The sequence below is a fragment of the Suricata suricatta genome, chromosome 11 (genome assembly GCF_006229205.1).
Source record: "Suricata suricatta isolate VVHF042 chromosome 11, meerkat_22Aug2017_6uvM2_HiC, whole genome shotgun sequence".
Lineage (NCBI taxonomy): Eukaryota > Metazoa > Chordata > Mammalia > Carnivora > Herpestidae > Suricata > Suricata suricatta.
The window spans coordinates 82,956,300-82,977,501 of record NC_043710.1 but is presented as its reverse complement, the minus strand read 5'-3'; the positions used below and the strand labels follow the sequence as shown (position 1 = coordinate 82,977,501).

Sequence of the window (21,202 nt, the reverse complement as noted above, 5' to 3'; positions counted from 1 at the left end):
TCTTGGAGAAATGGAACTTCTGCTTGGATGTGCTTTGCTTTGCCTTCTGAAGAGCACTGCCTCCTAACTCTGCTTCTGACTGAGCAATGGAGACTACTGATGGCATGGCATTTGCTCCAACTGCTCTTTGTAATTAAACCACTCAGGTGTCTTGGGTGACTTGCTTAGAAGACACAAGAAACCTGTCTTTTAAAAAAAAAGTCATGCATTTTCTAAGTCACCAGTATGTACTGAATACAGTTAATTCGACATGTTATACATATAAGAAATACAACCAGTTTTCCCATCCTTTAGCCACAGTCAATTTATATCTCATGCCATTTAATTTGGTTCTCTTCTATTGTTTCTTCAGGAAAAGATGGGATAAATAACAGAATTCCATTAGACAGGGTAGTTATTTGGTCCTTAAAATTATATCTACTAGTTACAGTCTTCTAAAGGTGACAATTCTTGAAACCCATAAGTAGGTCCCTAAGTCTTTCCTCGGTGATGGAATCAATTGTAGAACAGAGAACCTGCTCCCCACCACACACACAAAATACAGGAGAATTAACTAGCGATCCTGACTTGCCTACAGATCCCCAATGTGTCCAGTCTATGCCATACACAATTGCAGGCAGATTAGGAATAAGTGAGGCATAAATCAGTCCAGGAACATTTGGGGGAGTGTCTCACCTCACTTTCACGATTGGTCCCAACCCAATTGACAGCTCTGGTTTTCAAATGGTGTCCAGGGACAGAAATTTTTCCAGCTCTTGCCCAGGCAGGAAAAGGACTTGTATTTCCTTTATCAGTGCTGTCCTTGAGGAAGATGATAACCCCTTTGGGTACAAAACACACTTTCCTGATAGCATCTGTTCCCCAGAGCAGTCACTTCCCTCAGGGAATGGACTTAATGGAACATTTTTAAATGCCAAGGAGTGACAACACACTGGAGTCTCCAGCCCCAGGACACACAGAGGGTGAGTAAGGAAGGATTAGGAATAGCAAAGGGGCATAGGCGCCACCTTTGTTAATGAATGGTAGCCTCCAGCTCTGCACACTTGAAAGCAAGTTAACTAGCCTCCAAGGAACAGGCAAAGGAAAGCTTCTTGCTTTTGCAAGGAAATGATGCTTTAGCACCTTGTGGATGAAAGTTCACATTCTGAGAGCTGTCATGGAGAGAATATGTCCTTGGAACTGAAGGTTGCAAGAAAACAGATGGAAGATTGGAAACACATGTGAAAAGCCAACACAAGTGGCAAATTAGAAACCGGGGTACCTCTGATATCAGGCTCTTATCAATGTCCAATCCCCACTCACCTTCTTACATTAAGAATCAAGCCATTAAAACCAAAAAAGTCCCTACCACCTTCCTCCCTCACCCTGAGAGTGAAACAGGTAGACAGAATATTATCAATCACCATAAGCTTGGAAAAACAACAATCTATATATAAATTACATTAAAGACAGTGTATTATCATTTAACACTTCAGATTATACTCTTACTGGAAATAGTATTTGCTAATGGCTATCAGGGTAGCTGGTTTAAAGCTCAGTTCTGCTGCTGACCAGTTGTGAAACCTGGGACAAATTACTATACCTCTCTGTGCCTCAGTATTCTCTTCTGTAAAAGTAAGCTCTAAAAATGGCACCTATCTCATCGGGAATTTTGAGAATTAAATGAAATTGTATGCAAATCCTAGAAGACTGTGCTATAGATGTTAGCTATTATTATTACTCATACTTAAACCATTCTGGGCAGAATGCTAATGATATGACAGCTTTCTTAACTTATGTATGTATGTGTCTAGGAAGGGGTATTTCAGGTGATTTGTAACTTACATATTTTTAAATCAGTCTGTCATAGCAGGCAGGGGCAGCTCATTGTAGTGTTTTGAAGCAGATTTTGTTTTTCTGGGATTTCCCAGAAAGGGAAGCAGAGGACAGTGGGAGCCCTCAGGGTGTATGGGTGGCCAGAGTGTAGGTGCAGATGGAGGGGTGCGGCGGGATGGGTTAGGATGGGCTGAGTATGAGGGGAGGCTTCGGGTAACTGCAGAATCAGGCTGGGGACAGTGCTGCCACTGTGACCACTGTTCTTGAAGCAAGTATTTAGATGACTATTCTCTATCCATCTGAGGCCACTTATCTTGGGGAGGAAGAGGCATGGTCAAGGTGAAGTAACTGCTCCCATCGCATCCCTTTTTGGCTGACATGCTCTGTAGCCAATGAGTTGTTCCACAGATTGTGTAACTTGGCTTAGAGGAATGAAACAGAAAGACAGATTCATTACCTACATCTTATCATTGACTCCTGACCCTGTAAAATCTACTTCACCTTTCTTGCCTGAAGCTTCTCCTTTGAAAGTACAGTGAAGAAAAGAGTCCTTTTTTTTTTTTTTGCAGATGTGTGAGAGATTTGGCTTCTTCTGTTGCCATGACTGAATTATAGTGTCAACATTATCCAACCTTCTAATACCCATAAAGCCATAAAGCCTAGGCTTCTTGACTTAAAGCCAATAATAGATTTATCTTACTCCAATCTGGAAGACACACTTTTAAATTATTTTAATCATGCTTTATCAGCTCTATTAAGTGGCACATAGAAGTTGTGGGCCTTTGTTTTGGGGCTGTCACCTCCCAAAATATAGCAGATTCTCTTGTAGATTTAGTTGTGCTTGATCATTTAGATGCATTTAGATGCTTTTTGGAACATTTTGATGATGGGGCTAAGAGAAGTTTGAGGCCAAGGCAGTGGGGATGAAGGCAGTGAGTGGAACTCTAACAAGCCTGTATCTTTGAAAAAATGTTAAATGTCAGCTTAAGACCGAAATATCAAAAGAGCTAAGCCCCAGAGCCTAACACATAACTCACTTTGCAGCATATAGCTTGGCTCTGGGGGCTGCTAACATTGCTGATACCTAGAGATTCTGCCTTAAGACCACCACTGAAAAGAAAAAAAAAAAGAAATCATCTATGTAAAGGCATGGGTCTGAACTGGAACCATAGTTCCCTCTTTCTTTTGGTTAGTGTCTCTACTTGCTGCTGTAGGAACAGCATGGAATTCTCTGTAGCACTCCCTGGTGCATAGCCACCTGCATTTTCAACACATCCATTCTGATGAGCTAAAAACACAGGAACTGGAAATATTCATAGCTGTCCAGTAGCCTATGGTTATTACTATTGTCAGGAAATCAAAGGACAGAGAAGTCTGTTCCCTACTCCTCAAAGTTTATATAAAAATGCTACTGATTTTATTATTCCAAAAGCCTCAACTCATTCTTTTCTTTTGCCTAGAGCTACAAGTCTATTTTATTCTCAGCTTGTCAAGATTTCTCCACTTTTGTGTATGTGTCCATCCTATGATTAAAATAGTTCCAAGAAGATCCCTTGAGATTTCTAGGCTATCAGTTACTAATGAGACTGGCAAGATCCTAATAATCCAAGCAGTTCCTTCCTTGGTTTGAAGTGTAGGGTACTGGAAAGTCAGCCAGGAATCATCAAGATCGTTGGACATAATTTTTATGTTTTTAAGAGGATAGTGATCAACCTGAGGGATAGGGATGGTGTTCCCTCCCCTCCTTGGATTTCCAAGAGTGGGTGCAAACACTGAGTAGAATTTAAAGTCTTTAGGAGAGAGATTTCAGGTTTCTGATGCACCATTCTACTCGCACATGACTCCTTCTGTGAGACAGCAGAGAGATAGGTAAGCAAAATCTTGATAATTATTCAGTATGAATGGTGGATTTGTGGGGTTCATTCTATCATTTTTCTGTGAGTGTTTGAATATTTTCTTAGTAAAAATAATTCCAAAATATAATTGAAGGGATAATTATTAAATACAAATTAGAGTACTTAAAAAAAGAGCAAGAATAAAGACTGCTTTTGTTTGTCTTTGTTATTTTTTTCTGGCTGACTTGGATCACTCTTGACAGGCCAAATTCCATTTGTGTACATTCTCAGCCATGTTCCCAAAAGACTGGTAGAAAACTTTTCTTCTTATTCTCTTTAGTGAAACATGTGGCTATAACAAGTACTATTCTTCATGTGACATCGGAAAGGCCTATTAACTACTCCTGGTATTTCAGTCCTGTATTTTTTAACAGTTCTCTGGTAAAGTGATAAAGTGGCTTTCTGTTTGTTTTACAGTTAAGGAGACCACTTTGCTTCTCCTCTACTTTTCTCTTAGCCTTCTCCTTCATATACATGGGAAGAGTCTAGTATGTTCACTTCACAGTCTCAAATTTGTTACATATACTCCTGACCCTGAAAAAGTTTGTGTTTAAAAACAAGCAAAATGTGAAAGTGATGTCTTAGTTTCAAAGACCATTATAAGTGAGTTCTGTTTTAGGCAAGATTTTGGCAGAGTTGCTTTAACACAGTAACTCCAAATACAGTGGGTTAATCAAAGTAGAAATGTATTTCTCTTTCAAATAGGTAGATGGTCTAGGACTGGTGGGATTATCCTGAGAGCCACAGTTTTTACCTCTGGTTTCAAAATGGCTGCTTCAGCACTTACCATTACATCTGGAACCCAAACAGTAGGGCTTAAGGAAGTAAGGGAACAAGGGAGTCACACATTCATTCTCTCTAAACACATGACCAGAAAGTGGTATACATCACTTCTGTTTTCATCACATTGGTCAGAACAGAGTCACATGAAGACCTAACTGCAGAAGTGGATGGGGAATGTAGACTGGCTATTAAAACAAGAAGAGAATATTTGGTAAAAACTAGAATTTTCTGCCATGGCTCCTTTGAGGCCACCAGGACTCAAATTCAGGTGTTGTAACTGTGCATCTGGTGCCATTTAAGACATGAAATGGAAGTTTAAAAAATGATTTGCCCTCTAACATGAATGAGCACAATTGCTACACCACATGTCTTTAAAGAGACCCTACAGTTAGAAGTCTGAGGCAGATCCTGTGATTCAGCAAGTCTTTGCAAATCCTGGGCAGAAATGACTTTGCTATCTGTCATACTTTCTGCTTGGTCTTATCTGTCATGGAAGGGTAGAGAGTTTTTGAGTTTTCTACATGGAAAGCCCTAGTTTTTCCTCACTTAGAATTATACAGACAGCAGCATGTAACATACATCTCCATAGCTACAAACATAGTTGCAGAGATTTTGATGTAAAAATACATTAAATGGGGTCAGGGCCAGAATATTTCAACATACCATAAATTCTCCAGTAATTATATACTATTTAAAAAAAATCAAGGGCACCTGGGTAGCTTGGTCAGTTAAGTGTCTGACTTCAGCTCAGGTCATGATCTGATGGTTTGTGGTTCAAGCCCCACGTAGGGCTTGGAGCTGACAGCTCAGAGACTGGAGCCTGCTTTGGATTCTGGGTTTCCCTCTCTCATTCTGCCTCTTTCCTGCTCATACTCTGTCTGTCTCTCTCTATCAAGAATGAATAAATGTTAAAAAAATTTTTAAAAATCAATACTGTGGAGTCTGCCTATGGCATGACATCCAGGGAAGAGAACATTTTGTGGACTTTGTTTTCCATTAAGTTTTTGTCCGGTGTGTGCCTTATATTTCAGAAGAAGTTATCAGCTTCCTACATTCTTCATTCATCCTGCTGGCTCCTCCTTCCCCCTTTCCTCATGTCACATCTTTTGAATATGAAAAGCTATATTCAGTGCTTAATGTATTCTTCTGAAAAAACTTTAAGGCCATCTTCAGAAACACAACCATTTCTTATTTAATAAACAATCGCTGTCTCATTAAATGTAAATTAGTTCTTTATCCTTAGCTGTATTTGTTGAATCTATTACTTACCATGTTTACTAATTTTGTTTCCTTTGGCTGCAAAGCTTCCTGTAAACTCATAAATATGAAGTTGAAATGAAGGCACTTTCTCTCTGTTTAAGCACCTGCATTAGCAGCTTTGAACAGCCCTCTCCTTAAAGTCTGCTCTGTCTTCCCAGTACCCCTGATGCTGACAGTTCTAATCACCTGGAAATAGCTCAGCAAGATCCCTGGCTACATGCAGTCCGATCAGACCGTGGGTCTCTAACTCTCAGGAATGTAAATGTTTCTTGCCTGGTCCAGTGCTGGAGAAGTCGGAGAACTTGGGGGCAGGTGTGAAATGTGCATTCTTTGAAAAGAAGAAGCACAGCCAGTCTTTTGCTGAGTTGAAAATGAGTTCTTTGTAGTAGCAGTAACATTTGGCACTTTGATTCACTGGGTTCCAACATGTCCAAGTTTCCTGGCTTATAGGGCACAGTGTAAGGCCCATCTGTTCCAGCAGGCTTTCCCTGATTAGATAGGATGCTTGGCAAACAGAGTCTCAGATAATGGATATTTGAATATTTTTGTAATTTCCATGCTTGTGCCTAACAGCTTAGCAGTTGGCCCTATGTTTAAAGGAAATGGATAATAATCATGACTAATGTGGTAATTTCCATTCAAAAATTTCAAATGGTGCTTAATTAAATCTTCCAATAACATTTGGAAGCAAAGGTTCCCCCTGCCCATGCTATCCATGAAGCAAACAGAGTGATAGGGTAGTGGAAGGAATCTTCAAGAGCTCACCGTGGGGAGCCAGAGCACAGAAGCTGTGACCACTCACTTATTCGCAGCGCCTAGAGCATTCTCCATAACCTAGTCTTTTCCATGGCTGCCATGGGGGACACTCCCTCCCAACTGGCAGAGGCTCCTTCATCCCCCTTGCTCATTTCCAGGGTGTCTGTGAGGATGGACGGACCACCCCTGACTGAGCTGCCTGAGGGTTTGCTGACACAGTTCTAGAAGGCTGTCCTCCTGACCCTTTCCTGGTAAAGAGAAGACTAGCTACTGTCTGGGTCATTTGGGCTGCTGCTGGCCCACCAGCTGGGCTCATTCAGGGCTTGTCCTAGATTCCAGAGATTCCCTCATCACAATCTTCCCACAATGGAGGCTTATTCTGATGTTAAAAACCTTCACTATAACAGTAACTCTATTTGGTAATCTTTTAATGTCTAGAACCCTGTTAAGAATTAACATCTAAGAATCTTAGTATTTGGAAAAGACTTAGAAGTTTTCCAGATGGACCCCCTCATTTTGGAGATGAGACACTCACCCCCCCCAACCCCCTATCCATCCAAAGGCTAAAGACTCAGCTAAGTTCATATCAGTAATTTTCATCCTGCCTTGGCCCTGAAGCTGGGTCTCCTGACTTCCAGTCCAGTGACCTTTTGCTTCAGCATTACAAATGGATTTTTCTTTTGTTAAAATCTAAATCTATTTTTATTCCTTCAGTTTCCATTGGGAGACAGGCAGGAGGTGGAGTGATGGAACAATTTGTCGGTATCCTACTTATATTTATCCTCCCCATAACACAAGTGCCATCACCACATTGCCTCTCCCTCTCCTAATTTTTTGGCCTTGCATTATAATCTTGCCACTTCACTTCCTTTTGTCTCATTTTCCCAACCTGCAAAATCAAGCAAAGAGGATTTGCCCTTTACCCTCTAGGGATGTTCAAAGATTGATAACATGTCAGGGAAAAGCCTGGATTTATTAGAATTTCACAATATCCTATTTAAACAGAATAGTCCACAGATAAAATAAAATTGGACATAACTTTCTCTTATATTTTTTAAAAATTCATTTCTCTTCTTCTTCTTATGATTATTATTGTTATTTTATTTTTGGGTCTGGCTCTACTGCAATTTAAAGTCTTTGATAAAGGTCCTGACTGTTCCCCGGAAAGCTGGCCACGCACTGAAGCAGGACAGAGAGAAAGATGATACAGTGAGCCAGGCCTGGGGAACGACAGCCCTGTCATGCTGACTTATGATGGATGAGGGAAAAGTCTATTTCTCATCCATTGTGGGGGAGGTGAAGTGTAAAGAAAGATGCACCAGGAGTCTCTGGGCGATTCATCTTGCAGCAGATAAACTCTCAGAAGCTGCAGAGTTTTGAGGGGAAGAGAGAAAGAATTGAAGAATCAAATTCATTATGTGAAGTATAATCTCACGAGGAAATATCAAAATATGTCAGCAGCACCCAAGATGGGAGGGTGGGGGAGAGGGTGGGGAACTCACTGATGGTATTTGTCAGCTGCTAAACCAGGCGTGGAGGCAGAGAAGCACTGGGTTCTTCTGCAATCCCTGCAAACAGCCTTCCCACCAAATTCCAGAGGAGGCCAGGCAGAGCCGAGGGCATTTCATGGTGAATGAAAGCAGGGGATTCAGCAGGCACACCAGAGATCTCTTTGAAAGGCCTCCTCCTCTTGTCTAAAATTCACCTCCACCATCTTTTCCTTTGTGTTTCTGACTTTCCAGCTCTGCAGAAGCCAAACAACATGGAGGTTAGGTATAAATAATCCCAAAGGGTGTTACACGGAGCTCTCTCTCTAGAGCATTGTGTAGCTATATTTTCCCAAAACTACCCCCTACCCCCTACCCCCTAATCATTTCCAAATTTTAACAGAGCCCTGCCTAGTTACAAACAGCCTGTATCTAGCAAATGAAAACTGATAGTTTGGGGAGCCTTTCCCTGCCACTTTAAACATGCTTACTGGACTGCAATGTTCCGGGTCTTGCATATGCATTAGGTGCCAGCCAGCTCTCCTTAAACACCTCTGCAGACCCGGCCCTCCTGCACCCCAGAGAGAGAAGCTGCGAAAAGCTTCCCCCAACTCTGGGCATGAGAAGCCTTTGCAATTTCAATCTCTGTCTCTTTTCTCATTCCCAGAGTGACCTTGGGCAAATCACTTTCACCTCCCTGAGACTCAGTTTCCACATCTGGTACATTGAGATAATAGCTACCTGCCTCCTGGGGGGAATCTGCAAGGCTTAATTAATTAATGTTTGGCAAAGCTTCCGAGACCTTTGCTTGAAAGAATCCGCGTGAGTGCAAATTATTATTATTATATCACTGGAGCCTTAACTCCAATTTTGTGGCTGAGGCTAATAATTATTTCTTTTCTGAAGAAAAAATATTAATTTTAATTCCAAGTAATTTACCAGGTAGTGGGGAAAAAAATATACCGTTTGTCAAGGACAACGTTGTCTAGATGGAATTTCTAGGAGCCCCTCTCAGGGGAAGACTGCAAGAAAATCTTATTTTGCCATGTTTCCTGGGCATCCTTTCTCCCTGCCCCTGTTCTTCATTCTCTCTCTCTCAAGGTTGAAGTGTCGGCCTGGGTCAGCCAGGGTGATGCCTCTGCTGATTGTGCTTTTGGTCTCCTCATGCTGTGGGGTCCTCACCCCTGCACTAGGTTCCACTGACTGCCCTTTACGTCAGTCAGTCCTCCAGCTCTGGACACTCTCTTTGGCTCAGCATAGAAGCCAAATGCCAAATATTTTTAGGAAACAAGACTTCATATAATATCCTTGAATTGATTTTGAATAACTGGGCACCCTCTCTATTAAAAGCATCAAACAAATTTACTGTGTCAGATGAACACCTTCCCGAAGACAATGGACTCTGGTTTCCACGAGGATACAAATAGTGTCAGGCGGGCACTGGAATTCTTTTTTCCCCTTTCTTGCCCCTGTCTACAAGGCTTTGTGGATCGCCTGGCTCCCCAGGTGAAGGTTCTCATTAGCATCTCCAGTAAATCCCAGGGATTTCTCCCTCACTCTTTCTCAAACCAGCCTGAAATACTTTTGTTGCTGCATTACTGAGGGACAGAAATGTCCCTGCTCCCCAGTCTTTGCCCTGACCCTACAACATTGGGACGCACAGAAAGTCAAATTAGTTTGTGTTTCTCTGGGGATGCTGTAATTAGCATTATTAGCTTCAGAGCCAGGAGCGCACATTTGTGCAAGGCTTTCTTTCTGTACTTTGTGCCCCTCATTTCTGTATGTGCTCTTGGATTTTGAAGGTTAGTGTTGATTCCATTTTTCTGAGGAAGAAACTGACTAACAAAAACATTGCTTTTCACTTCCTTTTCTTTCATCCTGTGCAGCTAGTTCCCACACCACAGCCAGCACCCAACTTTTGTAGTCATTTTCTTCTCTTGAGTCCTTTCTCCCACATTCCTCCTTCAAGAATATTCTCACCACACATATGCATGCACACACACACACACACACACACACACACACACACACTTTTCTTCTGTCATCTAAATCCTTAATAGTCAGGACTACTTCATGTATATAATTACCCAAGCCATGATGACCTGTCTTTTGCTGGGTTTCTAATTTCTGTAACTTGTACCGTTGCAATGTGTGATGCTCTGGAATATACCCACCAACTCTGAGGTTTCTTGGGTCTCAAGTGATGCTAAGAGGGCATGGGTGATGAGAAGGACAAGGACTAGGAGTGATTTGGAGCCATCTGATCACTGCACTGAGGCTGTTGTGATGATTTCCAGCACCGCTCCCTCTGGAAAAGTGCCGCAGGCTGACCTTTCTGCTTTCTCCTCTCATCTCAAAGTCTGCTTCCAGCCTCAGTGAAACACTACTCAATTCCCAAACATTTTGTTTTCCATTTTTCTGTGCCCTTCTTCCTGCGTGTCCTTCTGCCTGGAGCAGCATTAACCCCACTTTCTGTCTGGAAGAGCCCACCCAATATTCCTGGTCTAGGTTAAGCTTTTCCTTCCTCTGTTCCTGGGTTTGCTCCCTGCCCTCCTCCCCATCCTGAGGTAGTTGGAGTCTGTTGACTTCTCTTCGGTGCCACTGCAGTGCCTTGGGGTAACAGGATGCTTAGCATTCTCCATGCTGGGTTGAGCATTTTTGTTTCCATGGCTCCTTGCCCTTCTCATCTAAAAGTATATTGAGATCAGTGCCTGGCCCTTAGTTGGCACTCCATAAATATTGAATGAATGAACATGTGAGCTAGTAAGTACCTCTACATTCCACTCATTTTTAGAGCAAAACTAATCATAAATTTGATTTATTTTGCATATGTGCTAAAAAAAATTCTGAGAAATCTATATAGGGCCCCGAGTCACTATGAAAACTCGGCATATCACTTCTGATAAACGTGATCCAATGAGTTTTGCTGAAGTCATCTAGGGTTACTCTGTTCCACCAAAATCACTGGCATGTTTAGCAGTTGCTTTATCAGTCGATATTCTCAAGGGAGAATTTTGATCCTTATGCCAATCACTCTACATAGTCAGGAAGTCTTACCTTTGTTCTCCTTCAGGTCTATTAGCCCCAAGCTAGAAAACACTGTGTTTTAGGGAAGGATGAGTGATCTGTGTGTACACACCAAAACCAAAGTGGTTAGGAATGAAAATGTGGTGTCGATAGAAGATGATATTATTAGAAACCTGTTAAATGGGTTCCTGGTGTGTGCTTTTATTGTCTCTCCCTTCAAGAAAAGCGCTCCACACCGTGTCTCATTTTGCGCAGTCAATAAGATCCTGATAAGACCTATCACAGCACTTACAGTACTGGAAGAAATTAAACATTTAGGGGACTCCTCCAGCGCCACACTGATTGAGCTCAAATGATGTCGCTAAATTGACAGATGCATTTGTCTGTTCTTGCAAGCTAGCGAGTCTTTCCTGCTGAATGTATTGCAGATTCCTTAACAGGAATAAAGGAGATAAAAACAAATCAGAAACTGCTTTATTCCACCTTTATGCTCCCTTCTCCAGGAGGGTGTCTTTGGTGTCCCTGCTCGTGCTGTGTGCATGTATGCGTGCAAGTGGTGTGTGTGTGTGTGTGTGTGTGTGTGTGTGCATGTGTGTATTGGGTGCAAGTGGGATGCACCAGGAAAGCCAAACTGCTGCTCAACTCCTCATACACACAGTGCGAGTCTTCAGCTTTCCAAGGTTGACCCTCTTTTCCTGGCCATTTTGTTAATTGAGCCAACCGTGCCAATTCCCCAAATGCAAGGACAATCCTGTCAGCAGGGGAAGGCACCCTGCACCTCTCAGCCAGATGCAGCACACCTTTAAACCGATTAATAAAACTCTTAACAGGATAATATTGTTGGGGAATGTGCTAAAGCTTCCTGCTCTTGCTCGGGGTGTATTTTTATTAAGCTGTAAGCTGTGTTTTTAAAAAAAAAAAGGTAAGAGGGAGAAGAGGAAGTGAGAAAGAGACTATCATAGCCTGCAGCCTCTTGTTTGCAGATTATTCTCCAACGATGCTCTGTAGAATATCAATTACCTGTGATTAGAAGTCTTGCCAGGTACTACCTTGAATGGAAGAGGCTTTAGAAGTGAAAGTCGTTCCTCAGAAAAGTCACACATTTTAGATATGGAAAAACTGCTCAGCTAATGGCACTGTCTTCATAGTGGGCAGAGCGAGGCAGGGGCCTGGGGAGGATAAAGCCAAGGTGGCGTGAGGGGTGGGGTTTGAAAGGAAGACTTCGTGCTCTGCCTCCCTCTGTCTCAGTGAGGAGCTGGCTGGTCCTCATTACCAGAAAAGTGGTCTGGGGTGCGGGCAAGAAAGACTGGTTGGAGCTTTGCTCAGTGGCAGTATCGTAGCCAATGAGGTTTATCCGAGGCGCGATTATTGCTAATTGAAAACTTTTTCCAAGACTGGTTGGGGTAGGGGTCTAAGGAAAAACCTGGAGTCTGGTCACAGGCTTTTCAAAGGACACTGGCTCTAAATTCCTTAAAAACAACTCCCATAGGAGGTACTGCTATTCAGGGCCTGAAACAGAGTCTTTTCATTTCATGAGTAATAAAATTTACCATAAATATTTTTTTAAGTTCTACTTGTTTCCAGAAATGACAATAATAAATAATAAAGGCAGATGTTATCCTGCTTGATTGGGCAATTTCGGAAGTATTGCGTGTTTCTTCCCCCAGATAACTTCACAAAGATGCCCCCTGGATCTGCCCCATTCATCCATCCAGATGAGAATGAAGGCACCAGCCATGCTGAGTAGGGGTGAAGGAGAGAGAGAGATCATCACTTAGGTCCTGGGGGCCCAAATTCTTACAAGTATTTGGAGCGACAGAGGTGCTATCATAGCCCTTTGGTCTGCGCTCAGTACTTACTGGTTGAATGAATGTACTAATGGGCAATAATAATGCCTGTTGTAGACATTCTATATCTGTGGAATCAGACAGTACGTGGTCCATTTTATCTGGTTTCTTTGACTTAGCACAATGTTTTCAAGATTTGTCCATGGTATAGGGGCACCTGGGTGGCTCAGTCGGTTAAGCATCTGGCTTTGGCTCAGGTCAGATCTCACGGTTCGTGGGTTCAAGCCCTGCGTCAGGCTCTGTGCTGACAGCTAGTTCAGAGCCTGGAGCCTGTTTCAGATTCTCTGTCTCCCTCTCTCTCTCTGACCCTCTCCTGCTCCAGCTATCTCTCTCTGTCTCTCAAAAATAAATAAAAAGCATTAAAAAATTAAAAAAAAATTTGTCCATGGTATAGTGTAGTCAGTGCTTCATGCATCTTTCTCAGGTGCTCTCCCTTTTCCCACTGAAATTTCTTCTCATTTATCCCTAGAGATCAGGTTTCTCTCTCTTTCACTTTTCCAGCTCCAAGAAACCTTGGCCTTTGGGGCTCAGGCTCCAGGTTCACACTTCCCAGCCTCAGAAACTGTTCTCCTTAGTTAGAACCACTGAGCTCTAATGGGCCCCTGGTCCCTGCATAGGACAGCTGCAGGCTCCTGGGCTCAGCCTGCTTCCTGGGTTTCTTCTTTGATTAATTCTTGCATGCTTCATAGATATCTTTGGTCTGTCTGTCTTGCTCTTCTTTCTCTCTGATCTTTTCTCTCAAGGCTTTTAACACAGGGCTCCTCACACTACAAAGTGCAAAGAATCTCTCCATAAGCTTCTTGGACCTTAACCTCAGAGGCTATCATCCTGCTGGTCTGAATCAGCGCTTTTTCACAAGTTCCCTCAGGAAGTTATGAAGTGGGTAGAATTCTTTGACTCTCTCACTTCCACTCTTTACCTGGGTTCCAGGAGCCCTCTTTGTTCCTTGGTGCTGTCCCTGGCCACCAACAGTTTTCCAGGGACAAACCTGCCCATTTTCCATCCAGCTCACCATTACCTTCCTTCCACTTTTCCTGTCAAAAACTCAAAATTCCAGTTGTTCATTCACTCCTCCCTTGATGCATTTCTTGAACCTGAGGCATGCTAGATGCAAGGCCAACACAGATGAATCACCATGGCCCCTGATCTTAAGGGGCTTTCACGGCTGGAATAGACCCAGGTGTGTAACTAGCAACTCCTGAAGTTCCTGGTGCCACGCATTGTTTGCCTTTTCAGTGCCACACATCCTTTGAGCAGAAGGCCACAGCAATGACTAAGACCGACATAAAGAAACACACAGAAATGAGTAGGGTATCTTCATATTAAGTGCAGCAGGCAAAACTAAGAAGGGTAAGGGTTCGAGAGGGGCTGGGAAAAGACTCTTCCACTAAATGGGGAAGTCAGGAAAGGCTTCTCTGAAGACATGACATGAAAGGAGAGCCTGAAAGAAGGAAGACTCATATGTGTGATGGCCTGCAGGAAGGATATCTATGTGAGAGGGACAGGCTGGTACAAGGCCCACAGTGATATGACAGGGGGCCCTGTGGCTTCCAGGGCACAAACAGGAAAGCCTTAAATCTGCCCGGCCTTGTTTCTGAGCTTGTGTTCCTGTTTTGCTTGAAGAAGAGTTTGTCTGCCTTTGATTCCAGTCTAATTTGTCTTTCCAACCAAGCTGAGCCCCCAGCCTCACCCGACTTGAGTGAGCACACCCCAGAGAAAGCAACAACAGCCTGAAGCAGGCCAGGCACTGAAACAATTGGTCAAGTAGACTGGGGTGCTGACTAAAGTTTATTTAGACCCTTCAGGGTAGCAAGTGGGTGCAGAGCTGGCAGATGACAGATGTCGATGATGCCTGAAGAGAGAGTGAACTGGACTTCTTCACAGGTTCTAAAAAATTCTAAAACCTGGAAGCTCTAGATAAACCTTGAAAGAAATGCATTTCAAACACATTTGAAAGAATGGCTTACTAGGTCATGAATTTGTAGAGCCTCCTTTAACCACAGGATAAATGCAGGCTAAAATAATACTTTCAAAATAATAACCATTCATTCAATAAATAGGATTGCTTATTATGTGCCAAGCAAAGCTGACTCAGAAATAAATTAGAGTGATGCAGGTTTTACTCTCCCAGAATGCACAGGGTAACTGAGAAGAGAGCCACTGAATAAGTGAGTAGGGCCTCATAGGAGTGCAGCCTGGGAGGCAAGAGCAATGGCTTTAAAGCTGGAGAAATCCCAGTTCTGCTGTGTGGACTTGGGCAAGTGACCTAGCTGCTCTGTGTCTCCAATTTTTTTTCACTCTTTTTAAAATACTTATTTAGGGGCACCTGGGTGGCTTAGTCGGTTAAGCCTCTGACTTTGGCTCAGGTCAGATCTCACATTCGTGGGTTTGAACCCACGTCAGGCTCTGTGCTGACAGCTAGCTCAGAGCCTGGAGCCTGCTTCTGGCTCTGTGTCTCCTTCTCTCTCTGCCCGCCCCCCTCTCATGCTCTGTCTCTCTCTGCATCAAAAATAAATAAAACATTTAAAAAATGTAAAAGAATAAAATAAAATATTTATTTATTTTTGAGAGATAGAGGGCGTGCAGGGGAAGGACAGAGAGAGAGGGAGACAATGGATCCAAAGTAAGCTCTGTGCCAATAGCAGGGAGCCTGATGTGGGGCTCAAACTCACAAATCCTGAGGTCATGACCTGAGCCGAAGTCCTATACTCAACCAACTAAGCCACCCAGGTATCCTTCCAAATACAGAGGTTTAAAATAAAGATAATAGTAGTGCCTCATCAGGTTGTTGTAAGAAATGCTTCAAAGGATACCTGGCACACATCAGGTACTCAGTAAGTGTTGACTATGAGGTAACTAATTAACCTTCATTTTGATAAGTGTTTGGAATCAATAGTGTAAGAGGAGTCCTTAACTTGGTCTGGAAGAGCCTCCTGATGAAATGACATTGCAGTGGCTTCAAGCATTGAAGCACTGTAACTGATGATTTACATATATTAATATGAATCCAAAAAAGTCCTGCCGAGTAGGTATTATACCTGTTTTAATTTACCCAGGGAAAAAACTGACACTTTTCAGGAAGTTTGAGCATCTCACCCAAGGTCATCTAGCTGGAAATGGAACGAAGTCCCACATAAAGCCATACAGATTCTTAGCATTCACTTCGGCAAAGAAGTGATTGTGGGAGGGAAGCTCCATAATGAGTGATTGAGGAGGAATGAGATATTTGAGAAAACTGCACCTCCTGCATAATGTCTCTTGGTGCCATGGGTAGAGGAGAAGGGTGGGCAGGAGAAACCGTGTTGTGTTCCAGGGAAACGTTGTGCTCTGTTCATTTTCTTCATCAAAAAATGCAGGGTGTGGGGTGCCTGGGTGGCTCAGTCAGTTAAGCATCTGACTTTGGCTCAGGTCATGATCTCAGGGCTTGTGAGTTTGAGCCCTGTGTCTGGCTCTGTGCTGACAGCTCAGAGCCTGGGGCCTGCTTCGGAATTCTGTGTCTCCCTCTCTCTCTCTCTCTCAAAAATAAATAAACATTAAAAATTTTCTGAAAAAGAAGGATGGAAGGACAAATGAGAGGGGTGGTGGCTGATTTTCCTCTCTGCAGCTGATCCCAGGACACAGAAGACTGCTGATTACTGCATCATGTAATTAAACCAATTGGGGGACTGGGCCTTTCAGAGCTAGGTCACAAATACACCTTGGTTAAGAGACTTTCCTCTTCGGTGGTCTGGCCTTTGGGAGGAAGAGAGTGCCCATGTAAAGGCTGATGTTTGTCTTCCTAGGAACATGTTGTCTCACAATGCCAGCTTTCTGTCTTGGGCAGGGAACAACTGGCTGGACAAACCATCTTCAAAAACAATCAAAGTCCCTATCTGGGTCCATTTGAAATTTGAAAGTTGAGCGATACTAATTGATTTCACAAACATACATCAAAATACACAGAAGCAAACGCAAGGAGCCATGCCCAGGGTGCCTGACTTGCCACTCAACCTGTGAACATGTGCTCACTGGCATGGAGACAGCACAGGGGCAAGTGCACACAGCCTCTCTCTCACAAGGGGCAGTCCGGTCCAATCAGAGGTTCCCTCATGTATGGGCAGCCCAGCTCACAGGCTCACAGTGGGTATGTCCAAGAACCAAGGATCCTTCCCACACACACAGCAATGGATCATGTTTTCCCCATAAGAAAGCTCTCACCTTTGTCTACCACCCAAGGCACAAACATCAAACCTGAACTACATCCGCTCCGCTTCCAACCCTCCTATCTAGTCTGGGTGTTCCCATTTCCCCACTCCTGCTTCCTTCCTTTTGTCTTCCTTTACCTGGCTGTGCTTTTTGATATTCCGTGTGACAAATTTCAGCTGCCACTAATGTTCATGTACAGCATGTTTCTCTTTCCCTTTGGATGACTGTGTGCTCAATGAAAGACTTCTTGGAGACGGCTCCCTGAATAGAAATGCACGGGAGACAAACAAAGCAAGCAACTCAGACATCCTCACCAAGGCTCAGGGAGTTTAAAAAGCCCCCTTCGCCCCAGAAATGAGGCTATTAAGGTGTGACAAGATTCTCCCTTTCAGGCAAAGGCTTTTTAAACTGCTGTAGAGCCCAATCAAGAGGAGATGAAAACTTCAGTGTTTCAAGATATCCAACTCTTCTGCTGATGAAGGAGAACATGCCCAGACGCATGTGGAATAAGAAGCAGGTTCCTGGCACCCAGTCAGCAACCTGGCTGAGAGCTCACAGCCCCAGGCCGCCCTGGCTGTCACCTCATGTCTATCCACTTTTCATTTCCCCACAGCCTCGGCAGCCAACAGGAGGGGGTGGAGAGGAAGCCAGGGACCTGCTAAGGTCTCAGTTAAAGTAGGTCAGGGGAACACCACCCCACCTTTGCACCCTCTTCCTCCCAGGGCTGTTGGGAATCCTAAACAAGAGTAGGGAGCAGCAACCAGCCTGGTAATCTGTTGGAAAAGGACTTCAGAACTGCTGATAAATGCCAACGTTTTAGCTAGAGCTCAGGTGCTTTCTTATCATTCCTTGAAATAAAATATGACCCAGGAGTGTCACTTTGGAATTAGGAAAATGAAGTTTAAATCCCGTCTCTGCTAATTTATCATTGCATCCCTGAGCTTCAGTTTGCTCATTTGCAAAACTCCTGCCTTTCAACACCCTAGAAAGGAACAGATGAAATGCTTTACACAAAGTGCCTCGCACTGGAAAGCCAATATAAATTAGCTTGTGTGGGGTTTTCAGATGGCAAGGAAATGAAGGCAGGGACTCCCAACCAGCGGGTTAGAGCTCAATTCAGTTGAAAGTAGTAACTTCAGTTTCCTCCAATCATTTGGTTTGAAACAGAATTTCTGCCTTTTTCAAAGTCTTCTTTGGTAGATTAACACTTCTCTCAGGCTGGCCCAGCTCTGCCACCATCTCCTCTTCTTTCAAAACAGTTCCCTCTGCTAAGATTACCAGGCAGAAGCCGGAAGGAAAATAGAGATTATTCCAGCCAACAAAAGTACCCTGCTTCATCAGCTTGATTTTGTCCCTAAATCTCACCTGATTAGAGTAATATCCCAATATCATTTTTTTCAAGAAAATATAGGGGATCTTTTTTCTTAGAGAATCAGAGCCTTAAAGACAAGCTACTAGATCATCAGTGAGATATTGGTGATAGGAATGAGCTTCCCCCTTTCTCTAGGATTTTTCTAAAGTGGCAGAAGTTTTTTCTGCCTGGGAACATTCAAATTCCCAGAGGTTTCTTCTTTAAGTCCCCAGACATGGTCCGGTCCTAGAAGACCACAGCAGATTCATCCTGGCTTAGATGATGAAGGCTTGTGGGTTCTCTGTCTTTTTCTTCCTTAATGAAATTTTATTTATTGCCCCTCATGGCTCTAGTATATGAACATTAGAACTAAATTCAGATTTCAGGGTGCTAGGAAGCAACATGACCAATATCTGGAATATGCAAATATTCTATAAAATGCCTATCGAGACAAGTCTCATTCAGGCTTTTGAAAACCAAGTGATCTTGAAATGCTAACTTTATTCTTTGTAGATATACGTGAACCATTGCAGTGGTGACTGCAGTTTAGAGAATGATTTCACCGTATTGTTTCTTTTATGAAACATTAGCAAAAGCAATCCTCAAGTGTCTATCCATGACATTTTTTAAAGCCTCTTCATGTTCACTCCTCCCTTTCTTTCATCATTCATAGTCCCTTTGTTTTGCATAAATGGGGACCTGAATGATGGTCATATGTTTTGCTCAAGGTTATATAGTATGAGTGAAGAACTTCAGAATCCATGTCTGTGGTACAGCCACTGGGCCACACAAATAGACCCAAGCATTTCAATCAAGTGTGTGTGTGTATCAGTGCGTGTGTATGTGTCTGTGTGTATGCACACATGTGCATATATACATTCTTTCACTGATTGTTAGAATCCCTCCCTATGATACATAGTCTATGCCCTAGCTGAGAGAGAAGAGGAAGCAAAAGAGAACATCAGGATAGAAGGAAGAGGACTAACTTTGCAATGAAAACAATGGTATCCCTCCTAGAAACCCTGTTTACTCACCCAAATTTGCCTTAGGAGCAGTCTCCTGGTCACTCAGCATTGGTCTCACAGTAGAAAAGAAGGGAAGTATCTCTCCACCTCCGGGTTGGGCTATTTGAATAGCAGCAAGCTTGTACAGGTCACCTGCCCTTCTCCAAAATTATCTCTGCCTGCCCAGTGGCCCGAGTTCTCTCAGGCTTGGAACAGACCTTAGACAGCAGAGACTTCAATCTGCATTTCAAGCAAGAATATGCTATCCAGCAGGATTTCCCAAAATGGTTTCCCAGGCAATCAGTCCCTTGAGATGGGTCTTTTTTTTTTTTAAGTATATTTATTTATTTTGAGGGAGAAAGATAAGAGAGCAGGCAAGAGAGGGACAGAGAGAGAAGGAGAGAGAATCCCAAGCAGGCTCCACACTGCTAGTGCAGATTCTTATGTGAGGCTTGAAGCCAGGACCCATGAGATCATGACCTGAGCTGAAACCAAGAGTTGGAAGTTTAACCCACTGAGCCTCCCTGGAATGGTTCTTTAAATAAAAAGAGGGAAGAGTGTTCTATAGTTCATGAGTTTATGAAATTGTTGGACACCTATTTTCCTGAAAGATTCATAATGAACTTTGCAATATAAATGCTCTGAAAAGGACTGTAGCATGGAAAACATTGTTAAATTATAGTAAGACTAATAGGACTTTATACAAGTGTGGTTTAAACAATTTCAGGGATAGGAATCCACTATTGCATTAAAACGTTTTTTTTCTTCTAAAGCATTCTTACAGTACATGCCTTTGTGCATATTTTCCTTTCCAGGTCAGATGTATCTGGAACTCAGGAACCATATATTGTATTATTTATATCATAGTGCACAACATATATGTTGGCAGAAGGCTCAGTACTGGTCTTTCCAATAAGGCACATAAGAAAATTGAAATAATATAAAGTAGTACATTCTAACTTAGTAACATATTTAATGAAGTAAACTCATTTCATTATCAAATCACTATAACTTTTGGAGTTCAAAAAATTAAATTGGAACATACCTTTCTGCAACTCCAAGCCTGTTCATTCATACTTTTAACCTATTTCTTTCTATTCAAGAAAATCATTTAATGATGTTCAAAAGCAATCATTGGTGATAGGTGGAAGGCTTGGTAATAATAATGATATAATAAAATAAATTCTATAATAACAATGATAATGATAATAGCTTAACCTTTCCCTACTCTGAAAGAGTCCAAAGTATGGGAAATTTGGGTTAGATCATGCTTTTTATCACATTTTTCTCTTCATAACTCATACTTTCTCTCATAACTTTACACACTTGCTCTCTCCTGGCTCACTGGGTCCTCTCTTGGTTTCAGCCGAATTATCTTAAGTGGCAAATATGCTCTAAAAGGAGGAGAAGCACAATGCATCTTCTATTACCAGGGTTAAAATTTCATTTCATTCCTTGTCTGATGCTATTCAGGACTGCTATCATCCCTTGTGTTGAATAGGCAATAGAAATATATATGTCAGCAGAAAGCCAGCCTTCGACATGGTATCAGGAAGATGGGCTGGAAGAGGGAGAGCCATTGTGATTTGCGTTCCCTTCCCTCCACGCTGCTGCTGCCAATTAGAGGAGGGGGGAGCCAGTCCCTGCACCATAAATAACAGCTACACCACCGAAATCCCCTTGCTTCAGAGCATGGTTCTATTCACACTGGCTACATATTCTACAGGCTAGCATCCCTTTCAACTATTCTCTAGCACAGTTGGAAGAAGACGAGAGAAAACAGCAGGATGTG

At 42.8% G+C, this 21,202-nt stretch overlaps 1 protein-coding gene and 1 pseudogene across 3 annotated transcripts in view; both read left to right on the top strand.

The window, feature by feature from the left end:
• Positions 1-21,202, top strand: part of NTM (neurotrimin) — a 938,616-nt gene that overhangs the window by 177,140 nt on the left and 740,274 nt on the right. The window lies entirely within an intron of this gene.
• On the top strand, positions 12,338-12,515 carry LOC115272803 (annotated as a pseudogene).